This window comes from Toxorhynchites rutilus, chromosome 1 (genome assembly GCF_029784135.1).
Source record: "Toxorhynchites rutilus septentrionalis strain SRP chromosome 1, ASM2978413v1, whole genome shotgun sequence".
Taxonomy (NCBI): Eukaryota; Metazoa; Arthropoda; class Insecta; order Diptera; family Culicidae; genus Toxorhynchites; species Toxorhynchites rutilus.
The window spans coordinates 53,394,711-53,407,177 of NC_073744.1; the positions used below are offsets into that span (position 1 = coordinate 53,394,711).

At 40.9% G+C, this 12,467-nt stretch overlaps 1 protein-coding gene across 11 annotated transcripts in view; it reads left to right on the forward strand.

Annotated features, from left to right (window-relative positions):
- Window positions 1–12,467, forward strand: part of LOC129766800 (cadherin-87A) — a 722,345-nt gene that overhangs the window by 233,432 nt on the left and 476,446 nt on the right. For 2 of the 11 annotated variants that reach the window (XM_055767401.1, XM_055767448.1), the window contains exon 1: window positions 7,153–8,424. The exons of the other annotated variants lie outside the window; for them this stretch is intronic. The gene's annotated coding sequence lies outside the window, so the exon portion shown is untranslated. Of the gene's footprint in view, window positions 1–7,152; window positions 8,425–12,467 lie in introns of those variants that run through there. 11 annotated transcript variants of the gene reach the window in all.

Here is a 12,467-nt window from a genome sequence, read left to right on the forward strand (position 1 = left end):
TACAACCTTTGGCTCTTGTTGAATGATCAGTGGACTGCACAACCTTCGGCCCGTGCATCTGTAAAGAGTGTGTGTATGTATTGCCGCGACTATGTAAAAGTTTATCGATCGGATAGGAGGGATATGAAACGGGGACACAACGAAGGAAACATCATTAAACGTTGACATCGGCGTTTCTGAGGAACAGGTATAGATGAAGCAGAAGATCAGGATCCCGGCTACCTAAGATATCCCGGACGGGGATATCCGATTTTCTGCCTTGTGCTCTCAGTGCTCTAGAGAGCTGAGAGCGAGCAGCATGGAACCGGATACACGACCAGACAACATGCTCGATGTCGTGGTAGCCATCGCCACAATCACAAAGATTGTTTGCTGCGAGCCCAATGCGATAGAGATGCGCGTTTAGGTTGTAGTGATTGGACATAAGCCGAGATATCACGCGAATGAAATCACGACCTACATTCAATCCCTTGAACCATGCACTCGTCGAGACCTTAGGGATAATCGTGTGTAACCAACGACCGAACTCATCTTCACTCCACATGCGCTGCCAACTAACGAGTGTGTCCTGACGAGGAATGTGAAAAAATTCATTATAGGCAATTTGCCTTTCAAAAAGTGTGCCTTCTGAAGTGCCCACCTTAGCTAGCGAGTCCGCTTTCTCATTCCCCGGAATCGAGCAATGAGAGGGAACCCATGCTAAGGTAATCTTGAATAATTTTTCGACCAAAACACTCAATAGATGTCTTATTCTTGTTAGGAAATAAGATGAGCGTTTATCAACCTTCATTGAGCGGATTGCCTCTATTGAGCTGAGACTGTCTGAAAAAATAAAATAATGGTCGATGGGCAGTGTTTCAATGATCCCTAGAGCATAGTATATCGCACCCATTTCTGCGACATACACGGAACAAGGATCTTTGAGTTTGAAAGAGGCACTGGAATTTTCATTGAAGATGCCGAAGCCAGTGGACCCGTTTATGTATGAACCGTCAGTAAAGAACATTTTATCAGATCCAACTTTCCCATATTTTTCCGAAAATATCGACGGAATAACATTGGAGCGTAGGTGATCTGGTATTCCATGGATTTTTTGTCGCATGGACAGATCAAAAATGACAGAGGAATTGCAAAAGTATGGGAAGCAAACTTGGTTGGAGATGCCTGGTGAAGGGTGCACGTCGTGGGTAAGGTACTCATGGTATAAAGACATAAAACTTGACTGAGGAGTCAGTTGGAGTAGATTTTCGAAGTTATCAATCACCAATGGATTCATGATCTTGCAACGGATGAGAAATCTGTAGGATAATTCTGTGAACCGAAGAGTAAGCGGGGGTACTCCTGCCAAAACTTCGAGACTCATCGTATGTGTCGAATGCAAACACCCCATGGCTATACGCAAGCAACGATATTGTATCCTCTCCAGCTTGAGAATATGAATCCTGGCAGCTGATCGGAAGCAAAAACTGCCATATTCTAACACTGACAATATCGTTGTTTTGTACAACTGAATGAGGTCTCCTGGATGGGCACCCCACCATGTTCCGGTTATTGTTTGGAGAAAATTGATTCTTTGCTGGCATTTCTGTTTCAAATACGCAATGTGTATTCCCCAGGTACATTTAGAGTCAAAATATACTCCAAGGTATTTGAAAAACATAGAGTGTTGGATCGTTTTGCCGGATAGGTAAAGCTGGAATTAGGCGGGTTCGTGCTTCCTAGAAAAAACGACCATTTCAGTTTTCTCCGTAGAGAATTCGATACCCAGCTTGAGGGCCCACGTGAACAGATTGTTCAGGGTATCTTGCAACGATTTTTGCAGAGCGACGGGATTAGTACCCATGATGGAAATAACTCCATCGTCTGCAAGTTGTCTCAGCGTGCAGTCTCTAGTGAGACAATCATCCATATCATTGACGTAAAAACTGTACAAGAGGGGGCTTAGGCAGGAGCCTTGCGGTAGGCCCATAAAACTGTATCGAGAAGATTTCAAGCTGCCATGATTGAAAAACATGTGCTTTTCTGACAGTAAATTGTACAGGAAATTATTCAGAATTGGTGAAAGTCCACGATTATGAAGCTTCTCTGAGAGAATTTCCATGGAAACTGAATCAAATGCCCCTTTGATATCGAGAAAAACGGAAGTCATTTGTTCTTTGCGAGCAAATGCGATTTGGATTTCAGAAGATAGCAGCGCGAGACAATCATTCGTCCCTTTACCTCGGCGGAAGCCAAACTGCGTATTTGACAGCAAATTGTTCGCTTCAACCCACTTGTCCAAACGAAGTAGAATCATTTTCTCTAACAATTTGCGAATACAGGATAACATTGCAATCGGCCTATACGAGTTGTGATCGCAAGCCGGCTTGTTGGGTTTCCGTATGGCTATCACTCTCACTTGTCTCCAGTCATGCGGGACAATATTCAGCTCCAGAAACTTGTTGAACAAGTTCAGCAAACGCTGTTTTGCCAAGTCGGGAAGATTCTTCAACAAGTTGAATTTAATCTTGTTCGACCCCGGAGCTGAATTGTTACATGAGAGGAGGGCAATTGAGAATTCCACCATCGAAAAATTCTCATAATCGCATTGGAGCGGAATATCGCGTACGACGCTTTGTGCAGGAACAGAATCGGGACAAACCTTCCTTGCAAATTTGAAAATCCAACGGTCAGAGTATTCCTCACTTTCATTGGTATGGTTCCAGCCACGCATTCTCCTAGCCGTATTCCAAAGAGTACTCATAGCGGTCTCCCTTGACAAACCATTGACGAATTTCCGCCAATATCCACGCTTTTTTGCTTTAATCAGACCTTTTAGTTTGGCTTCTAGAGCTTGGTACTTTCGAAACCATTCCACTGATCCAGTTTTCCTGAATTTTTTGAAAGCGGATGATTTTTCAAGGTAGACCTTTGAACACTCCTTGTCCCACCAAAGTGATGGAGGACGACGTCGGAAAGTGGTAGCCGGTACACGTTTCTTTTGAGCTTGAAGTGCGCTATCGTAAATCAAACTTGATATAAAATTATACTCTTCAAGGGGAGGAAGTTCATGCATCGAAATGATTGCTTCAGATATTAATTCTGCAAATTTTCTCCAGTCAATATTCTTCGTGAGGTCATACGAAATATTGACTGACTCACTAGATTTTGATTCATTGGCGATCGATAAAATTATTGGTAGGTGATCACTACCGTGGGGATCTTGGATTACCTTCCATGTGCAATCCAGGGATAATGAAGAAGAGCAGAGAGATATGTCTAGCATGCTTGCCCGTGCAGGAGGGTTGGCTATCCTAGTTGCTTCCCCAGTATTTAAAACTGTCATGTTGAAGTTGTCGCACAGATCATAAATCAACGTGGCACGGTTGTCATCGTAGAGTGACCCCCATGCTGTTCCATGGGAGTTGAAGTCACCTAAGATTAACCGCGGCTCCGGCAATGCCTCGATAATATCAAAGAACTGATGGCGACCTACAGTAGTCCTGGGAGGAATATATATCGAAACAATGCAGAGTTCTTTGCCATTGATTTGTATCTGGCAAGCGACAACTTCAATGCCTGTAATCGATGGGATAGTGACTCTATAGAAGGAGTGACGTTTTTTGATCCCCAATAGTACGCCACCAAACGAGTCGTTACGATCTAGGCGAATAATGTTGAAATCGTGAAAATTCAGCTCGTCGGCTGAACAAAGCCATGTTTCACAGAGAGAAAATACATCACAGTTAGAACTGTGAACTAAAAATTTAAATTGGTCTAGTTTAGGGATGATGCTTCTGCAATTCCACTGTATGACAGTGGTCAAATCCTTGACCTCTTGCGCTGAATTAGGCATCGAGGGAAATGAACGCTGCTAAAAAACCACATTTTTCTTTCAAAAATGTTCTCACAACCGGAAGCAAACATAATACTATGCTTTTAAGAGGATCATTTATATTTAAAGCATTTAAAATGTTATCCACAAGGTCTGAAAGCGCAAGCAGGCCAGGTAGTGGCTGTTGCTTCGACCGCGAAAATGGAACAGACGTGTTCGTTGTTGTTCCGGGAAGTGCTGAGGACCCCTGGTTGGTAGCATGACCACGTAAACCGGGAGGTACTTGCTTCGGCAATTCTCAGCACGTTCAGTTCGAGGCTTCATTCCAACTTGGGAAGTTTCGTTATTCTTTCTGGGGAGTGATGGAAAAGAAGTAATTTTTCTTTTCCTGATGGCACCCTGCGATGTACCGGAACATCCGGCATTGGGAGCGTCAGCAACAGGCTCGTCGTTCTGCAGAATGGAGTAGGGATTGTCCTGTGTCGTTGGCACGGAACTCTTAAGCATTTCTGCAAAAGTCCGCTTGGAACGTTCCTTTAAGGAACGCTTGAGTTTTTCCCCTCGTTGTTTGTACACCGGGCATTGAATAAGATCATGAGGAGTCCCGCCGCAATGAAGACACTTGTGCTCTTTCGCGCAAGGATTCTCATCATGGCTCTCTCCACAATCTGCGCAACGTTTTTTATTGCAACAATAGGCGGCCGTGTGACCGAGTTGCATACATTTGTTGCATTTCATTACCCGGGGTACAAACAATCGAACAGGTAAACGAAGTGCCCCTATTGCAACGTAATTTGGAAGGGCGGAACCCTCAAAAGTCACACGAAAAGAGTTTGTCCGATTGAGAATTCTTTTGTCATTTTTATGTGACACAGATTTCAGTCGATCGCATGCAAGAATCTTCACAGTTTTTAGTGTGGAGTTCTTGAAGCGACCGACACCATCGATTATCTCTTTTCGGGTCAAACCCTTTTCGGTTATTACGCCGTCTATTTCGACGTTGCAACAGGGTACGTATACACGATACTCAATCGCAAAGAGGTCGCAGCGCGTTATTTTGTTCGCTTGGGTCCTGCTTGAGACGACAACTCGTAGTTTGTCTGGCCCCATCCGTGTAATTTCGGTAACGTCAGAAAAATGTTGAGTTAGTTCCTTCGAGATACGAATGACATTGAGAGGTTTGGATTTTCGTCTAAAGTACACAATGAATGGGCCTTTGGAGCCTTCAGGGTATTCTTTAGGACGAAAATCCTGTTTCTCGTCGATTTCCTCATCTTCGGAACTATCAACTTCGTAAACAGAATTTTCTACCTCAATTTCTGCTTCATCCTCCTGCTCTTCAGGAGGAGGTTCGGTATCAGAAATATTCAATTGCGTCAACGGGGGGTCCTTTCCGCCCTCAGCCATATTAGAAAAATCGGCCAACTGTTCGATATGAACAGAATATAATAATTATCAAAATGAATAAGTAAAAAAAAATATATTATAAGGTTATGCTGCGGATAATATTTATATTAATTTATTTTATTTATATAAAATTCTAAAATGAAAAAAAGGTCCAATAAAATTTCAACGGTAATGTAACCAAGAAAAAATAGACACCCCTAATGCCAACGTTTGCCGATTTGGTAAACACACAGATGAACAATGGTGTAAATCGAGCACAGATGGTAGAAGGAATGATAGGAGGACAAAAGAAAAATAAACTTATACTTGCCGCTGCTGTGTGGCGTGTGTGATAAATCTGTCTGAATTGTATCCTCTGCGTCTCGGTCGCGCACCACTTTGAGCTTCGCTCTACTCGCAAGCGCAACCGATGAAAAAAAACACAGTCTGATTCGCTGTGGAAAAAAACACCTTTGTTGGATCGTTTCGAAAACCTATCCGATCTACTTGCGAGTTATCGAACGAGTTCGATAATGTTGTAGTCCTAGTTATTTGAGACATCTTTGTAAAACAAAGTTTTTTTTTGTATCTCTTGTAAAACGGTTTTTTTGCTCTCACTTTTATATCTTCAAATTCTACGTCTTCGAAAGACTTTAAGAGCTTACTTACACATACATTTTGCGATGCAGAACTTGTCAACGTTACTCAAAGTAATTGATATTTCTTCCCAAAAAATCCATCTCTGCAATTGTTAGCCATTCTCTCTGGGGCAAACATAAATAAAGTTTATTGGCGGCATTTGAAAGAGCAGAGTTCACTCTACATGATGTGTGATTTTCAAAACTATGTTATCTATCGTGTTTGAATAAATTGAAATCGAAATCATGAGTTTTTGGGTAAAAACCATCAATAACTTTGAGTAGGATTAAGATATTGACAAGTTCTGCATCGCAAAATGTCGGTCTTGATATGCTCTAAATGTCATACGAAGACAGTTTTTATGTAGAATTTGAAATATAAAAGTTAGAGCCAAAAAAACCCGCTTTTGCATCTCCTGGACCATTATGCACTGATCACACCATAGCCTAAACAAATACTCTGACATTAACATTGAAGCAAACAAAAACACAACAAACATGAACAAGTGAACAACCGTTGAACGATTCGACAGCATTCCTCTTGCAGTCACTCCATACATAAACTACGCACACACACACTCTTTCGTCATACCACTTCAATGGTTCACGTGGGACTCATAAACACAGTGTTATGATGAGCAATGTTCTGAAAAAATGTTCTTTTTTGACCTGCTGCGGTCCTTCCCTTTCACTTGCTTCATCATCACGGATGACAGCGCCGACCGAATGAACACCGCATGGTTCAGTTGTTCAGCTGAGCCGCCTTGTTGTGAGGGGAAAACATTCCTTCTAGGGCGGCTGTATATAAAAAATACGCCGCCGCTGCTTGGGCGGCTTTGCTCGATGGGCACACCCGGGGCGGCTTATTTTGGGATAAGTTTTGATTATGAGATTTGAATGAATTTCAAATTATTGTTCGTTCAAAAGGCGTTAATTCATATTTTTCGAATTTAAGCTCGTTTATTTAAGTTCAAAAGATTATATTTTCTAACATCATGGGAGAATATTTTGTAAACAAAACTTCCCCTTCACGTGCTCAGGTGCTCTCAGTCACACCCCGCTATGCACAAGAACGGCACAACCATTTTCACCATCTAGCCCGCCAGTGCCTTTCTCAAAGGATCAAGAGAGGAAGGATATCTGAGCGAGGGAGAGAACAAGTGAACGAGAAAGAACCGCCAGGACCACGTTGTATCGTGTGTCGGGTGGATGAGAATGCGAGAGATGCTGAATCTGTTTTGATATGACCGCCGCTCGTAGCAAAGCGTCCTCCCGTGTGTTCCGACTAACCGGACCCAAAACACATACCTTTCGCAGGCAAACCGTTCAGTTAGCGTCGCGATTCCAAACGGACTGGTTTAGCCGCTTCTACCTTTAGGCGTTGAGTGGTTGTGTGGGCGCTGTGATCATAGTGATTTCACAGAGTAATCATCTGTGTGTGGATAGGGGAGGCCGAAGAAAAATTACGGCCGGAAAAATCGGGGTGCTCGTTTTTTTGTGTTGTTGGAAAACAGAAAGAGGAAAATAATGCCGGAATGATATATTGGTGGAGAGAATCCGATAAGCGCAATTTTCCGGTGATTGGTGAAAAAGTGCGCTGATTATAAGCGCTATCGTTACTCGAGGGGCATTGGCTGGTGTGAGTGAGTGGAAGGCGGTGGAGGTGGATTTATAGTCATTTTCTGGGGTCTCCCCGTCTTTGAGGTGGGAAACAAGTGCGCTAGAAAGAATCTCCGGAGCTGAACAAGTCGCTTTCCGCGTGAAGTTGATTCCGGAAGGAATCTCGGGCATATATTGGCGGGAGTTCGATAGGTCGAAGATATAATTTTCGCCGCTCGGTGTATGTACACCTGTTCAGGTGTTGTGTTGCCGCTGTCGAGGAGAGGAAGAAGTTTCTTTATTAATTCTTTATCTGAAGTTTGTGTTGTTCTTTCGCTTCGCACAAGAAGCGGAAACGAGCCCGAAACCGTGGATGGTTGTACCGTGCCGTTTGGTTGGATGGTAGCGCTGAGAACCAACTTTGGTCACGGCTTTTGATCGCACAGTACAGAGGCTCTGTGTTAAACTCAGGGCACAAGCCCAGCGGTGAATGGGGAGTAGACAACCTCTCACGAATTCCCAAAGTTGAATCATAAATATTTTATGTGTTAGTGTGGTTCCGTACTTCACGCGCAGCTATCGGAAGCTGTCAGTGGCAGTGGCGCTTCGGCAAAGCGAAAGGTGAATCAAAATATTGTTCCTCGTCGGAGGGAGGAACCCGGAGAGCTTTGCCACAAGCGAAGAAATAAATTATGATAGTGGGCGAAGTAGAAGAAGGAAGCCAAAATTGAAGCTTGTTCTGAAATCGGTGTGGTCACGGATAAGTTGCTATTAGAGAGAAGTAGGCAAAAAAAGTGGATGATTTATTCAGTGGATCTGTTACGCAGAGAAGCAGCTCGCAGCGTGATGCGAAACTTTCAATAAATGCGAAAAGAGTTACCAACTCTGGAGGAGTTTCATCAGGTGTTGTAGGCGAACTTTTCATCGGAGTTCCACAGTCAAAACAAGGCATCCAGTTATATACATCAACGCCAAGGAGTACAGAAGGTGATTAGATTTTATCTCTTTCCTCCAACATGTAAGACGAAATTAGATTCCAAATTTCCTGGATTTGCTAACTCACTGGGCGCGCTCTGAGGATATTGCTCTGTTTACTCATCAACATAATCAATTCGGGGCTAAGATTAGATTTGATTTATATTGCGGAGCAGTTTATACGCTGGAAGAAATAAACGCAATTTTACAGCAGCAGCAGCCAAGTTCTCTTTCATTTGAATGAGTTTATTCGATGCTAAATTCTTTAGTGCTTCTCAGAAATATCGACGTTTGAAATGTAAGCGAAATTAAGGTTATCGGTGGGAGGTGAGTTTTTTGTCTGTTGTCTTGTTTACCGAATAACGATTGTGTTCAACATCTATTTGCGTTGAAAGGACGATACTCGGGTGTTTCTTTTAATTAAAACTTTTAATTAACTGGGTACTGCATTCGGAAAATCTATAATTGAATACACGAAAAAATATGTTAGAAACAGGGATACAGGCATTATGTATAACATCTGTGGTCTCAGTCTAAATCATTCAAGGCTAACAAAATATAGCCTTTTCTGATGTTTATTTCACGTACGAACACTCAAAACAGCTACTATTTCACATTGCTTTCTTCCGTCGCTAAGTTGGCATAGCTTATACTCTGTAGTGACGCGGTGTTCGAGAGCGAGCTGCCATTGGGTTTGTTTACAGTGCTCGATTGTGTCGGTTTATGTCAAGCATGTTTTGTGATTGAACATTAATGGTGTAGTTTCAGCTCCGTCTCGAAACATACGAATGAACTTTGTTCTATTATTTGTCGACAATATAATAAGGCAAGTTCCAGTATATTCAGTGTTTCAGAAAACTTGCAAAAACCATTCAAAATCCACAAGCATTTTTGACGTGGAAACATGCTCTGCGCGAGAAACAGGATTCAGGAGCGTTGTCACGTCACAAATTCAAAATGAGTGTATTAAATATGAAATTTACCGTATTGCAGGAAGCTATATACTAATGTTTCTGTTAGCTATTTTCCTGAATTCTTCAGATTTTCTTTCAAGATCTCAACCGACCAATAATTAGTCATACTATAGAATTTGTTTCTTTGTTGTTGCATAAACTTGTGGATTGGGTCATTTGTTTCAGAATTTGCATTGCCCTGGTAATTATTTGTACATTTATATTTGTACTAGCTGACCTGGCAAACTTCGTCCCGCCCAAAATTTATTTTTCGCTATCACATCCACGTTTTCTTACTACACGCACGTTCATGGATCCAATCGCAGAGCTGTTCATTGATCGATCTTCTAATCTACCCTTTCAAATTATTTTTTACTATAAACTTTCAGTACTTCTACCAAAACTCGACATTATAATATCAGTTTATTTTCAGACAAAATTTTCGTGCAAGATTTTTCATCCACTTGCAAACAACATGTTTCTCCGTTACATGGAATAAATGTAACATATAGAAAATATGATAGAATGAAGACAGCCCTAAATCGGATAATTTCTTTCTCGAGTTTTGCTCTCATCAACACATTCCATTCTATTCCATTTCCATTTTTATTTATATAGATAGATAGACGTTTTATCACATTTAAATCCATTTCCACTTTCGAACAAAGATCAATTTCGCTACCGCAAACATCAAATGGACTAAGAACGATTGTCAAAATTTTCAATTGTCATGTTTGGTTGGAATATGTTTTGTTGAAATATGTGCATTATTTTCATGGGACCCCCTCTCCTTTTCGGAGGAGGAATGAATGTCATACCATCATAGAAACATTTCTCGTACCCTAAAACCTCCACATGCCAAATATGGCTCAATTTGCTTAATTAGTTCTCGAGTTATGCAGAAATTTGTGTTTCATTTGTATGGCAGTCCCCCTTTAGAGAGGGCGATGAGTGTCGAACTACCACAGAAACGTTTATCGATCCCTAAAACCTCTATATGCTAAGTTTGATTCCATTTGTTTGATTAGTTCTCGAGTTGTTCAGCACCCCCTCAGATAGAGCAGAGGAGTATTCACCATAGAAACGTTTCGTGTCCACTAAAACCTTCCAATGCCAAATTTGGCTCCATTTGCTTGATTATTTTTGGAGTTATGCAGAAATTTGTCTTTCATTTGTATGGCAGCTCCCCCTTAGAGAGGAGGGGGGGGGGGGTGTAATGTCTAACGACCGTAAAAACGTTTATTGCACTCTAAAACCTCCACATGCCAAATTTGGTTTCATTTGCCTGATTAATTCTCGAGTTATGCAGCAATTTGTCCTTCATTTGTATGGCCGCTCCCCCTTAAAGAGAGGGGGGAGGGGGTTTTGTGTAATGTCTAACCACCGTAAAAACATTTGTTGCACCCTAAAACCTCGATATGCTCTATTTTGTTTCATTTGCTTGAATATTTCTTGAGTAATGCATACATTTGTGTTTCATTTGTATGGCAGCCCCCCTAAGAGAGAGGGGAGGAGTATCTATTCATCATAGAGACGTTTCGTGTCCCCACAAGCCTTCGCATGCCAAATTTGGCTCCATTTGCTTGAATAGTTTTTAAGTTATGCAGAAATTTGTCTTTCATTTGTATGGCAGCTCCCCCTTAGAGAGGTGGATGAGTGTCGAACTACCACAGAAACGTTCATCGATCCCTAAAACCTCTATATACTAAGTTTTATTCCATTTGTTTGATTAGTTCTTGAGTTGGTCAGCACCCGATCGGTTCAGTAGTTTCCGAGTCCATAAGAATCAGACAGGCAGACAGACAGACAGACAGAAATACATTTTTATGTATTTAGATATCAATAGTGGGTGGGACGACGGGTCAGCTAGTTTGTTAATAAAAACAAATTCTGTTTCAAATGTTGGACATTTTCAGATATCTTATATCGCAGTCTCCTTCCTCCTAAAAATATCCACGTGGTATGTTCGACCATAACACCCACTCTTCTCCACCCATAAAAAAAACCATAGATCACCCCCTTCCTGCCTACTGGACGGTGCTCACACTCTCTAGTAATGATGCTTCTCCCGCTTCTGATGATAAAGCATTTTTTATTGGTCTAATTTATCTCAGACGTTCAATTCAATAAGTGCGCACTTTTGCCCCGTACGGTGCTCACCTTTGCCCCATAGTGGGTGCATTTGACTTTTTGTATTAAAATATGTATTTGTCCAATTGCAACCATAACTCGAGAAATGCTTGTACTACGTTTCGAAGGTAATATATATAGTTACAATTTGGTAAGCAAACTGAATTTTCTTCGCTTTTATTTGAAGAGTTATTGGACGACAACAGTTAGGTGCGCCCTTTAGCCCCGTTCTTTTTAAAAAAAATGCCATTTCTAAAATGACTGCATTGAGGAAATATAATTTTAGGTTTTGAAATGCAGCTTTTATCAGACCTTCCCTTCAATAATATATATATATATATATATATATATATATATATATATATATATATATATATATATATATATATATATATATATATATATAGTTACATATTTTTTCATGAGTTTTTAAGAAAATGCAGACAATTCTCTATAAAGTACTTATCTATATCTATAAATATGGATTTCTGTCTGTCTGTCTCCTCCACCCTCCTCTCTAAGGGGGGGGCTGTCATACAAATGAAACATGAATTTCTGCATTGCTCGAGAATTGGTCAAGCAAATGAAACTAAATTTGGCATATGGAGGTTTGAACATGCAAAGATATTTAATTAGTTAACCCTCTATATCCTAACTCCACGGGCTTCACGGAATTGTTTTTAATTATTCAGATATTATGATCAATGTTCACCCACACGAGTACAATGGTTTTATGTTGGCTGGTTCCTGCTAGGAGTATTTTGTGTCGAAAGTCAGAAATACGAGATAAAACATGAAAAAATAATTCTATTTCGGTAACGCACTCCAAACGAAAAACAAACATACTTTTTGAACATTTTATTGGTGGAAAAATTGTTCGGTAAATTTATTTTGATTAGTATTTTACGTTACGGTAACAAAAAATTACAGTTTTTCGTCAAAAACCAGGATATTGAGAAACAAAAAAAAAAC